Consider the following 13,896-nt stretch of genomic DNA (forward strand, 5'->3'; position numbering starts at 1 on the left):
TTATAACCACTTTATTCATAAATGCCAAAAATTGAAAAATAAAATAAGCTATAGTATACTCATATAGTACACACATACTACTCAGCAATAAAAAGTAACAAACTAGTAAAAAATGCAACAACATGGATGACTGTCTAAAGTCTTATGCTAAGTGAAGTAAGCCATACATAAAGGGTCACCCCCCTTACTGTATGTTTCTACAACACAGCATTATGGAAAAGAAACTCCCAAAGATATGTAAGATAGAAATCAGATCTGTGGTTGCAAGAAATATGGGTTAAGGAGAGGAATGATTGCAAAGACAGAGGAGAAATCCTTAAAAAAATTCTATAGGAGGCAATGATACTACTGTTCCCACTACTATTTTATCTGTATCGGTTCTATTGTTGGTGAGTGGTTAACAACAGCACAAACAGGTACACATCAATTTCTGTGTTCCTACAATGTTTTATACATTAACTTACTTAAACCACATAAGATAGGTACCTTTATAACTTCCATTTAATAGTTGATTTAATAGACACGGGGGTGGTTTAAACAACTCCTCACAATAGAAACTGAAGTCAGGAAAGAGGAAACCAGACCATGGCAGTTTGGCTCCAAAGACTCTACTTTTTAACCACTTGATACTGACAAAAAAAGATTAGAAACTACAGAACACAAATCTAAAAGCATATTCAAAAATGTCTGGAAACAGTGCTTTGAAAACAGAGTACTTTATCTTAAAAAATTTAAAGACCTAACTTGTAAGAGGCATTAAGCAATTGGTTTAAAATTACATACACCAGACGAGGAATTAGTAGACAAGTTACATTTACGTTTTAGAGATTACACAGAAAATGTTTTCAACTTCATAAAGTCATTTGGGTACAAAAAACTTTTCATAGTAGTCAGAGCTGTTATTATTTTTACTTTCAATTGGTAAAGATCAAACTTGAAGTAAATGTAATTATCTACTGCAACTCTGTAGCTAAAACATTTTTTATATTTATAAGAATAGTGAATGAGATTAAGTGTCAAACACCTTACCACAAATCAGAAAATGAATCTTTATGCCAGAACTCCAAACAAACTCCTCATTTCAAATACTGGAGCTGCTTTTACTTTAAACCTAACTTATTTTAAATATGTTGGTTTAAAAAACAGAACAAAGGAAAAACTCACAAAATAATCTTTTAGTCCTTAGTGAGGATGCTTTATTATTCTATTATGCTATCATTCTGAAAAGCAATAGGATACTGATAATTCCCCTAACTGCTCATCAACTTCATTTAACTCTGTATAATCAACATACAAAACAGCACCAGTACCACACCGTGTTCTACAAAAATATGTTGAATTAATAAAAAAAAAATTACGGCACTTAAAAAAAAAATGTTGTAATGGAGAACTAATGGAATTCATAGAGAAATACAAAAGACCCCAAGTATCCAAACAAACCAAAATTACTAGTGTTTAAAAGCTAACTAGCATTATTTTAACTTTGATTTATAACTCTAAATTTAGTCTTCTACATACTTAAATACAATTAAAATTATTAGTTTACATTTCTGCACACACACACGTATAAAAATCTAATTCTGTGACATCAACAATCAAAAAGGTAAGAACAGAGTTGCAAGGAAGATTTTTTATGTACTATTGAAGATGAGCTAGGATAAACTGAAGAGCATAATAGAATGCTAAATGTATACTGCATGGTAACCACAAAGAAAACAGCAATACAATATAGACCAAAAGGAAATGAGAAAGGCATTTAAACATTTCACTACAAAAAAATCAACTAAACACAAAAGACAGTAATAAAGGAGATAAGGGACAGAAAAGCTACTAGGCATATAGAAAATAAATGCAAAGTGACAGAAATAAGATCTTTCTTATCAGGAATCACTTTAAATGTAAATGGCTTTAAGTTAAACTCTCCAATCAAAAGACAGAGACTGGTAGATTGGATAAAAACACATGGTCCAATTATATGCTCAGGCATTCACTTTAGATCTAAAGACACAAATATATTCAAAGTTAAAGGATGGAAAAAGACATTCCATGCAAATAGTAACTAAAAGAGAACAGTTAACTATACTGATGTCAGACACAAGAAACTTTAACTCAAAAAACTTTTGCAAGACAAAACAGGACAATATATATTAATAAAACTTTCAGTACTACAAGTACAACAATTATAACATTTAGACACTTAATGACAGACTATCAATATATATGAAGCAAAACTGACAGAAATTAAGAAAGAAACAATTCTATATTAGAGACTTCAGTACCCCACTCTGAATAGCTGGTAGAACTAGACATAAGACGACTTCAGAGGACTTCACAAAATAGACCAACTAGACACAATAAGATCAGGATACGCATTCTTCTCAAGTGCACATGGACATTCTCTAGGATAGATCATATGTTATAGGCCACAAATTAATTCTAAAGAGACAGATATCATAGAAAGTATATTCTCTGACCACAATGGGAAGAAATCTGATTATCAATAACAGAAGTGAAAATAAAAGACTTGTAAGAGTGCTATGAGTAACTGTATTCCAACAAATTAAATAACCTAGATGACATGGGACAAATTCCTATAAATATAAAACCTACCAATACTAAATTCATGCAGAAACAGAAAATCTCAACAGACCTGTAACCAATAAAGAGACTGGATCAGTAATCAAAACTTTCAACAAGGAAAAGCCTGGGACCTGATGGCTTCATTGGTAAATTCTATAAAACATTAACAGAATGTATATCAATTCTCAAACTTTTCTTTAAAAACTGAAGAATAGGGATCCCTGGGTGGCGCAGCGGCTTAGCGCCTGCCTTTGGCTCAGGGCGCGATCCTGGAGACCCGGGATCGAATCCCACATCAGGCTCCCGGTGCATGGAGCCTGCTTCTCCTTCTGCCTGTGTCTCTCTCTGTGACTATCATAAATAAATAAAAATTTAAAAAACAAAACAAAACTGAAGAATATGAAAGCGTTCCTAATTCATTCTATCAAGCCAGCATTACCCTGATATCAAAGTCAGATGAAAACACTACAAGAAAACCTACTGATCAGTTACCACCTATGAACATTGATGCAAAAATCCACAACAGAATACTAAAAACTAAATTCAGCAGCATGTTATGAGAAATGAAAACACCTGAGAGAAAGGAAAAGGATCATAAAATGATATAGAAGACACTTAGAAAATCCAAGGAAATCCAAGAAAAACAGTGAGACAAAATGATATTTAAAACTACAATTAAGAATAACTTCTCAGGTGCACATTATATGCCACAGAGCACTGCTTTTGGCAAGGTAATGGTAGGAAGAGAAGGAGCTTCCTGTGAATTGCCATAAAAGGCTCAGTAAAGAGCTATAGCACTTCTTTCCCACCAGTTCCTTTGCATCACTGATTCCCATCTCTGAGAAACCCTCCTCCCCTGATACTCACCTGCTGAGTTAGTGACCCTGTATAGTAGTACTGCCTCAGCAACATCTAACACCCCATCATCCTAATAACCTCAAAGAATTGAATCCTACTATTAACCTTCTTTCTCATTAGTCTGTGAGTTCACTGAAATAGGGATGATTCTATTTTTGATGATGAGTTACAGTCATAAGGAGTTGACATATTTGTAGGACTCAGACTTAAACCAAAACTTTAAACTCCATTTATTCAACTAATGATGACGTAAACTTTGTATTCAAAATGCTTTATTATAAGCAAGAAATTTAAATTATTGAGAACTTTGTTGCTTCATATTCCTTCTCTGGAAGAACTTTTATTAAGAAACAATATTTGACAAGGGCACCTGGGTGGCTCATTGGTTGAGTGTCTCCCTTTGGCTCAGGTTGTGATCCTGGGGTCCTGGGATTGAGTCCCGCATCGGGTTCCCTGTAGGGGCCCTGTTTCTCCCTCTGCCTGTGTCTCTGCCTCTCTGTGTCTCTCATGAATAAATAAATAAAAATTTAAAAAAAAAAAAAAAAGAGTAACTTCTCAGAGGGGTACTTGGATGGCTTAGTCCTGGGAATGATGGAGCTCAGCAGGGAGTCTGCTTCTCCCTCTCCCTTTGCACCCCACCCCCACTTATATGTACCTGCAAACTCTCTCTCAAATAAAATCTTAAAAACAAACAACAAACACACTTCTCAGAAATAGTATCAATCTACATGTTGAAAAGGATGAACATAACCAGAAAGGTCAGCTTTTGGACACACCTAGGAAATTTATTACTTTACTGATATAGATATAGGAAAAAAAAACTCTATTACTTCAGGAAAAAAAGACCACATTTCTCCGTGCCCTCCTCCTCCCCCCAACCAAGGAGATTTATTTTTTTAAAAAGATTATTTATTTGACAGAGTGCGTGTACATGTGTGCATGAGTAGAGGGGAAGCAGAAAGAGAAGTAGACTTCCTCCCTCAGGGAGCTCAATCCCAGGACCCTGAGATCATGACCTGAGCTGAAGGCAGATGCTTAACTAACTGAATCACCCAAGCACCTCCATGTTTCTTTTTATTTTTTTAAAGATTTATTCCATATTGGGCTCCCTGAGGAGAGCTTGCTTCTCCCTCTGCCTATGTCTCTGCCTCTCTCTCTCTCTCTCTCTCTCTCTCATGAATAAATAAATCTTTTAAAAAAAGGATAAATAAAATCTTTAAAATAAATCTTTTAAAAATACATTTTAAAATATTAATATACAAAATATTACACAATAATATATATTACATATTTAGTAACATTATGTTAATATACAATACATAATATAAATGCTATATGTGAAAAAGCCACAGCAAATATACTCAATGGTGAAAGACTGACATTTTTCCTGTAAGATCAGAGATACAAGACAAGGCTCACTTTTCCAACTTCTATTCAACACAGTATAGTTGGCCCTTAATAATGCAGAGGTTAGGGGCACTGATCCCCACACAGTTGCAAATCTGCATATAACTTCAGACTCCCAAAAACTTAACTACTAATAGCCTGCTGTAGACTGGAACCTCACCCCTAACATAATCAGTTGATTGACACATATTTTGTATGTTTCATGTATTTTATAATGTATTCTTAAAATAAAGCCAAAGAAAATATTTTTAAAATTGTAAGGAAGAGAAAATACATTTATATTGTACTGTATACCTTGAAAAAAATCCACCTAAGGTGGATCCATACAGTTCAGATCTGTGTTGTTCAAGAGTCAAATCAGGCAAGAAAAAGAAAAGGCACCCAAATTACAAAGAAGTGAAACAATTCCTGTTTGCAGATAACATGATCTTACATGTAGAAAACCCTAGATTCCATACATATACAAAAACTATCAGACCTAATAAATGAATTCAGCTAAGTAGCAGAATACAAAGTCAATCAACAAATATCAGGTGTATTTCTATATGCCAACAATAAACAATCTGAAAAGAAAATTTTTGAAAAAATTTCAATTTCAATAGCATTGAAAAGAATACTACTTATGAATTAACCACTGAGGTTAAGAGTCTTACAACAATGAAAACTCTAAAATACTGCTGTAAAAAGTTTAAACACATAAATAAAAGCACATCCCATGTTTGTTCATGAATTGGAAGACAGTATTAAGATGCCTATCGTACTCAAAGTGATCTACGAAATCATTATAATTTGATTCAAAATCCCAATGACATTTTTTGCAGAAAAACCCATTCTAAAATTCATACAGAATTTCAAAAGACCCCTAATACCCAGAAGTATCTTGAAAAAGATTAAAGCCAGACACATTTCCTGATTTTCAACAAGGGTGCCAAGATCATTCAATGAAGGACAATCTTCAATAAATGATATTGGGGAAGCTGGACATTTGTGCAAAATAATGAAGCTGAACCATTACCTAACATCATATACAAGATTAACTTAAAAAGATTTAAACATGAGACCTAAAACCCTTAGAAGAAAACACAGGGTAAAAGTTTCATCACATTAAATTTGGCAATGATTTCTCAGATAAGACACAAAAGGAATAGCAACAAAAGAAAGACAAATTGGACTTTATGGAAAATTAAAAATTGTCAAAAGACATTATCATAGAGTAAAAAAAGGCAACTCACAGAATGGGAGAAAATATTCAGAAGTCATGCATTTTATAATAGATTGATATTGAGAATAGAGATCTACTAAAACTGATCAACAACAACAACAAAAACCTGATTCAAAAATGGGCAAAGGATTTTATACATTTTGCTAGATATACAAATGGTCTTTTAACCGCAAAGATGTTCAACATCATTAGATACCAGGGAAGTACAAATCAAAACTACAATGAGATACCATCTCATACCCATTAAGATGGCTACTATCCAAAAAGAAAAAGAAAAGAAAGAAAAAACAGGTACTGACAAGGATGTGGAAAACCTGGAACTTGTACTGCTATGGGAATGTAAATTGGTACAGTGGCAATGGAAAACAGAATAGCATTTCTTTAAAAAAATGGAAATAGAATTATCACATGACCTGGCATTTCACTTCTGGGTACATACCCCAAAGAACTGAGAACACGTTCTCATAGATATCCATACACCCATGTTCACAGCAACATTATTCACAATAGTTAAAATACAAAAGCAACCCACATGACCATCAACAGATGAATGGATAAACAAAATGTGGCATATTAACAGAATGGAATGTTATTCAGCCTTAAAAAAAAGAAGGAAATTCTGACATGCTACAACACATATGAACCCTGAGGACATAAGTGAAACAAGCCAGTAACAAAAAACAAAAACTATGTAATTCCACTTATAGGAGATACTTAGAGTAATCAAAAGCACAGAGCCAAAAGTAGAATGGTGGTTATCAGGGGATGGGAGAGGGAAGAATGGGGAGTTATTGTTTAATGGATATAGTTTCAAGTATCATTAAGGTGAAAGCTATGGAGTTGGATAGTAGTGATGGTGAGTGTATTTAACATCACTGAACTCTATACTTACAAATGGTTAAGTTTTATGTGTATTTTACCATAAGAAAAAGAAACCATGAGTCAACCTCATACCTTAGGTGATATATTAAAAACACACACATACAGGAAAAACGTAAGTATTGGCAAGAATTCATAAAAATTAAAACCTTCCTACATTGTTGATAGGAATGTAAAATGGTGCAATCCTGTGTGGCAAACAGTCTTGGGGTTTGTCAGAAAGTCTACACAGAGTTACCATATGAACCAACAATTTCACTCTTAGATATACAAAAGAGAAATGAAAACATACATCCACACAAATACTTGTACACAATGTTGTTAGCAGGACTATTCATAATAACATGTGAGAACAACTCAAATGTCCCATCAACTTATGATGCCTAAAAAAAATTCAGTATACTCCTATAATGATTTGGCCAGTTAAAAGGAATGAAATATTTATTCGTGTCAACATGAATGATTATGCTACATGAATGGAAGCCACATGTAAAAGGTCACATATTGGGGATCCCTGGGTGGCACAGCGGTTTGGCGCCTGCCTTTGGCCCAGGGCGCGATCCTGGAGACCCGGGATCAAATCCCACATCGGGCTCCCGGTGCATGGAGCCCACTTCTCCCTCTGCCTGTGTCTCTGCCTCTCTCTCTCTCTCTCTCTCTCTCTCTCTCTGTGACTATCATAAATAAATAAAAATTTAAAAAAAAAAGGTCACATATTTTATGTGGGTTTTACTTATATGAAAAAGTCCAGAACAGGTTTAGTCTGTAGAGGCAGAAATTAAAATTAATGGAGAGACAGGGAATTGGGAAAACACAGAGTTTCTTCAGGGAGTGATAAAATGTTCTGTATATAAATAGAAGATACTTAAAAACACTAATTTGTACGCTTTAAAATGGCTGAAATGGTGATTTTATTTTGTTATGTGAGTTTGTCTCGATTTTTAAAAGTTAGATTTTTAAAATATTGAAAGATAATTAAGATATCAGTTATGGCACTCCTGCAACGGCTCAGACTCATGGTACGCTTTAAAAGGAACTAAACGCCTATGTGGCGCTCAGTCCATTGAGCAATCGACTCTTGATTTCAGCTCAAGTCACGATCTCAGGGTCCTGAGATCATGCCCCATTACCAGGCTCTACACTGAGTGTGGAGCCTGCTTAAGATTCTCTCTTCCCCCTTCCCTCTGACCCTTCCTGCCTCCGCTTGTGTGCGTGCGTATTCTCTCTAAAAAACAAAATAAAAATACCTTTGTATACAGACAATATCACTTTTGCGTTTCTTAAAAGCATAAAAAAATAGTTAAGTGATAAAAAGCAAATGGTAATAATATCTGGATGATAGTTTCTGTACATCATTTCTGCTTTCAAATTTCTGACAAACAGGATATATTTATTTATTTATTTATTTGAGAGAGAGGGTGCATGTGGCGGGGGGTTAGGGGGAGTGCAGAAGGAGAGTCAGTCTTAGGCTGACTCCGCAGTGAGTGTGGAGCCCAGGGCAGGGCTTGATCTCACATCCCCAAGATCACAATCTAAACTGAAACCAATAGTCAGATGATTCCTAACCAACTGTGCTACACAGGCACCCCAGGATATAGTGTCTTTAAATTACAAAATATAGTAGAAGAGTAAAGAAGAGCCATCCAGACTTCTAAATGAGAATGCTTATGTGCTTCAGATGATTTTATTTATTTTATATATATTTATTTTTTATTGGTGTTCAATTTGCCAACATACAGAATACACCCAGTGCTCATCCCATCAAGTGCTCCCCTCAGTGCCCGTCATCCAGTCACCCCCACCCGCCTTTCTACCACCCCTTGTTCATTTCCCAGAGTTAGGAGTCTCTCATGTTCTGTCTCCCTTTCTGATATTTCCCACTCATTTTTTCTCCTTTCCCCTGTATTCCCTTTCACTATGTTTTATATTCCCCAAATGAATGAGACCATATAATGTTTGTCCTTCTCCGATTGACTTATTTCACTCAGCATAATACCCTCCAGTTCCATCCACGTGGAAGCAAATGGTGGGTATTTGTCGTTTCTAACGGCTGAGTAATATTCCATTGTATACATAGACCACATCTCCTTTATCCATTCATCTTTCGATGGACACCGAGGCTCCTTCCACAGTTTGGCTACTGTGGGCACTGCTGCTATAAACATCGGGGTGCAGGTGTCCCAGCGTTTCACTGCATCTGTATCTTTGGGGTAAATCCCCAGCAGTGCAATTGCTGGGTGGTAGGGCAGATCTAGTTTTAACTCTTTGAGGAACCTCCACACAGTTTTCCAGAGTGGCTGCACCAGTTCACATTCCCACCAACAGTGCAAGAGGGTTCCCCTTTCTCCACATCCTCTCCAACATTTGTGGTTTCCTGCCTTGTTAATTTCCCCCATTCTCACTAGTGTGAGGTGGTATCTCATTGTGGTTTTGATTTGTATTTCCCTGATGGCAAGTGATGCGGAGCATGTTCTCATGTGCTTGTTGGCCATGTGTATGTCTTCCTCTGTGAGATTTCTGTTCATGTCTTTTGCCCATTTCATGATTGGATTGTTTGTTTCTTTGCTGTTGAGTTTAACAAGTTCTTTATAGATCTTGGATATTAGCCCTTTATCTGATATGTCATTTGTAAATATCTTCTCCCATTCTGTCGGTTGTCTTTTAGTTTTGATTTCATTGAATTTTTTTTACCAATACAGTTGAACCTCTCTTAAAACTCCTTCCTCAAAATGAATCATACTATACTGAGAATAACCACTACCATGAAGTTGTTGTACATGACGGATATATAACCTATATTTTTGTATACAACATATGGTATGATTTGTACTGTGTAAAATTTAAATAAAGATATTATACAGTACATATTCTACCTTAACTTATTTTTCAACTTGGCATTACATTATCAGATCTGTCAACATCCATACGTACTTTTAAAATATTAAAAATTATACAGGGATCCCTGGGTGGCGCAGCGGTTTGGCGCCTGCCTTTGGCCCAGGGCGCGATCCTGGAGACCCGGGATCGAATCCCATATCAGGCTCCCGGTGCATGGAGCCTGCTTCTCCCTCCGCCTGTGTCTCTGCCTCTCTCTCCCTCTCTGTGACTATCATAAATAAATAAATATTAAAAAAAAAAGATTAAAATATTAAAAATTATACATTAAAAGGCCTCAAACAGATGTTCCAAATTTTGTGGGGTTTTCCCTCATATGCATGAAATAAAGACTGTTTTTAAACATTTTTGGATGATTACAGCAGCATTAGCAGCATTCTACTGCTTGTCATCATCTTCATCTCTATGGGTGCTTTCTTCTGAAACTCAGAAATCAAGCAACAATCTACACTGTTGACAACATTTTCCTCTGAGATTTCTTGCCAAAGTATAAATTTCCATGAGCTAAGTAATTTTAAAAGAATGTAATTATTAAAGAGAAAAATAATGCTCCCATTTACCTAGATACCTAAAAATATACTTAAAATATAAAGAAGTATTCACATGTAAAAATTTTGGCACTTTTCAACACTGAAGAAGCATGAACATAGGCTACAGATAATAAACAAACAAATGCCAGTTTTAAGTTGAAGCCAATACTAAGTAACATCCTTTTACATGTTAAAAAGAACATAAGTTTAGAATAACTTGGCAAAATACTTCTGGTTCCAAATGTAAGGAACAATTCTATCCTAACAAAAAGTAAAAAGCTGAACAGACTGAAAAATCAATGACTCTTCTTGGATTTGTGAGGAATGACAGAGGACAAATTGCTGCCCTCAAGATTAGAGACACACATGCAAAAACAGAGTGACACCAGTGGGAACTGATAAGGGAAAACAGTGGGAAATCTGAATTGTTTAAGGAATGGCTAGAAGCTCAGTGTGAACAATTCAGTGTGGGAACTTAAAAAGTCCAGGGTGGACCCAGTCATACAAGGATCCCACAATTCTGTGGGATTTACCTCCGAGGTTCTTACATAGATATGAGACAAATCCTCTGGTTTCCAGCACAAAAAAAGGGAAAAAGGAACCATTCTGAAATATGCCTGAGCACTCTGTTCTTAACAAGGCCTGTCCTTGGAGAAACTGACATGGGGGAGAGGAAATATACAACTCTGATCAGCTTTAGCTAACCACCCTATTGACTTAAGGCAGGAGGAGGAGAGTAACACAAGGTTTACAGTCCAGCTTACTAAAAGACTTAAACCTAATCATACAACTAGAGAATGCTTTCCCTCTCCACACACCGTAACTCCACATTACTAAAGGCTTATTTACCACAATTCGTTTTACTTAATACATCAGAAGAAGAGAGAGAAATAATAGAGTATTCAAAACAATAATGACAGAAAGTTTTGCCAAACAAATGTCAGACACCAAACCACAGATCCAGGAAACTAAAGCGCTAAAGAAAAAAATGCCAAAAAATCAAACTACACTGTACCAGGCACATCTCTGTCGAACTACAGAAAATTAAAAATAAAAAAGCCTGAAAGAATCCAGAGGAAAAACACTTTGCCTAGAGAGGAACAAAGACAAGAATTATATGACATCTACTCAGAAACCAAGCAAGCAAGAATAGAATAGAATAAGATATTTCATGTACTGAGAGTGAAAACACCAACCCAGAATTCTGTACCCTGTAAAATTATACTTCAAAAGTTAAGGAGAAATAAGGACTTTTCCAGACAAAAATAAATTGAGAGAACTTGTTGACTGTACATCTGCCTTACAATAAACATTAAGTTGTTTAGAGAAGAAAAATAATACAGATCAGAAACTAAGACCTACATAAAGAACAGAAGAGCACTGAAGGTGGAATAAGTTAAAATAAAAACTATTTCAAGTGCCTGGGTGGCTCAGTTATGCATCTGCCTTCAGTTCAGATCATGATACCAGGGCCCTGGGATTGAGCCTCTCATCCAGCTATCTGCTCAGTGGGGAGTCTGCTTTTCCTTCTCCTTCTGTCCCTCCCCAGCTCATACTCATGCTCTCTCTCTCTCTCTCTCCTCTCTCAAATAAAATCTTTAAAAAAATCCATTTCTTCTTAATTGATCTAACACATTAAGTTTTTTGAAAATAATACTGTGTTCTATTCTGTACGCTAATGAGTATACCTTACATATATATATGATTATATATGCATGACATGAATGACAGTAATGATACAAGGAACAAGAGAGAAGAATCAGGATTATTTTGTTATTAAAAAGTACTCCCAATACTTGTGAAGTAGTATAGTTTTCTTTGAAAGACAATTTTGAATAGTTGTAAATGTCTGCTGCAAACTCTATGAGAACTACTAAAACAGCAAAAAATAAAACAAAAACTGATATGCTAAGAGAGAAAATGGAATCCTATAAAATGTTGAGGTTAAAAACATAAGAGGCAGAAAAAGGGAAAGGGCAAAACAAGAAACAGAGCAGGGTAACAAACAAAAACAGTAACACATATAGTATAAATATTAATCAAACTATATCAATAATCACTCTGAATGTCAACAGTCTAAATGTACCTATTAAAAAATGAATTGAGAGGGTGGATCAAAAAACAAGACCCAACTATATATTGTCTGCAAGAAACACAGAGATTAAAAATAAACAGATGGCAAAAAAATGTACCGTACTAACACTAATTGAAGCTAACACTAATCAAAAGAAAGCAGAAATAGCTATACTAATTTCAGATTAGATATCAAAGCAAGTAGGATATTAGGGATAAGAAAAGTTATTACATCATGGTAAGGGGATTAATTCGCCAAGAGGACAGAACAATCCTTAAAGTCTATGCACCTAACAACAGAGCATCAAACTAAGGGAGGAAAAAACTGACAGAAATTTAAGGAGAAATGGATGAATCCACTACTGTAACTGGAGACTTCAAAACCTCTCTCAGAAATAGACAGAAGCAGCAGGTAGATAATCAGTAAGGACATAGCTAAACTCAAAATCATCAATAAAATACAAACTATTTCATCCACAACTAGGAAAATATACATTCTTCTCAAGGCCACATGGAATATTCGCCAAGATAAACGACATTCTGGGCCATAAAATATATCTTAACAAATTTAAAGAATATGTCACATAATGTGTGTTCTTAGCCCAGAAAGGAATCAAACGAAAAATCAGTAACAGAAAGATAACTAAAAAACCAGGAATAAATAATATACTTCTAAATAACACATAGGTCACAGAATAACTGCCAAGAAAAAATCAAAAATATTAACTAAATAAAAATTAAAACATAATATTAAAATTTAGAAATAGTAGTGCTTATAGGGAAATTTATAGTACCGAATGCATATATGAAAAAAGATCTAAATCAGTAATCTAAGTTTCTACCTTAAGAAACTAGAAAAAAAAAAAAAAAGACAATTTAAATCCAAAGGAAGGAGATGAAAAAAGAATCACAACAGAAATCAGTAAAACTGAGAAGAGAAAAATCAATGAAACCAAAAACTCCTTTGAAAGATCAACAAAATCAATAAGGCTTTAACATACTAAGAAAAAAAGAGGGCACAAATTACTACTAGAAAGGAAAGAAGTGACGTGACTACAGATCCCACGGACAATTTATTAAAAGGATAATAAATAGTAGGAACAACCTTATGCCCACAAATATAATAACCCAAATGAAACGGACCAATTCCTTAAAAGATAAAATCTGCCAAAATTTACACCAGAAGGAGACGATCTAAATAAATCTGTATCTATTAAAGAAATTCAATAATAGTTAATAATAACCATAGTTAATAATAACCTTCCAAAAGAGAAAATACCAGGCCAAGCTGGTACTTGAGTACCAGGTTCATGAGTGAATTCTACCAAAGATTTAAGGAAGAAATTATACCAATTCTCTATAATTTTTCAGAAAATATAAGTGAAGGGATTACTTTCCTAACTCATTCATGAGATCAGAATTATTCTAATATCAAAACCAGACAAAGACATT

At 34.8% G+C, this 13,896-nt stretch overlaps 1 protein-coding gene across 1 annotated transcript in view; it reads right to left on the minus strand.

Annotated features, from left to right (window-relative positions):
* The window catches only part of STT3B (STT3 oligosaccharyltransferase complex catalytic subunit B), a 107,117-nt gene that overhangs the window by 41,947 nt on the left and 51,274 nt on the right, over positions 1 to 13,896 (minus strand). The window lies entirely within an intron of this gene.

Source organism: Vulpes lagopus, chromosome 19 (genome assembly GCF_018345385.1).
Source record: "Vulpes lagopus strain Blue_001 chromosome 19, ASM1834538v1, whole genome shotgun sequence".
NCBI classification, from domain to species: Eukaryota; Metazoa; Chordata; class Mammalia; order Carnivora; family Canidae; genus Vulpes; species Vulpes lagopus.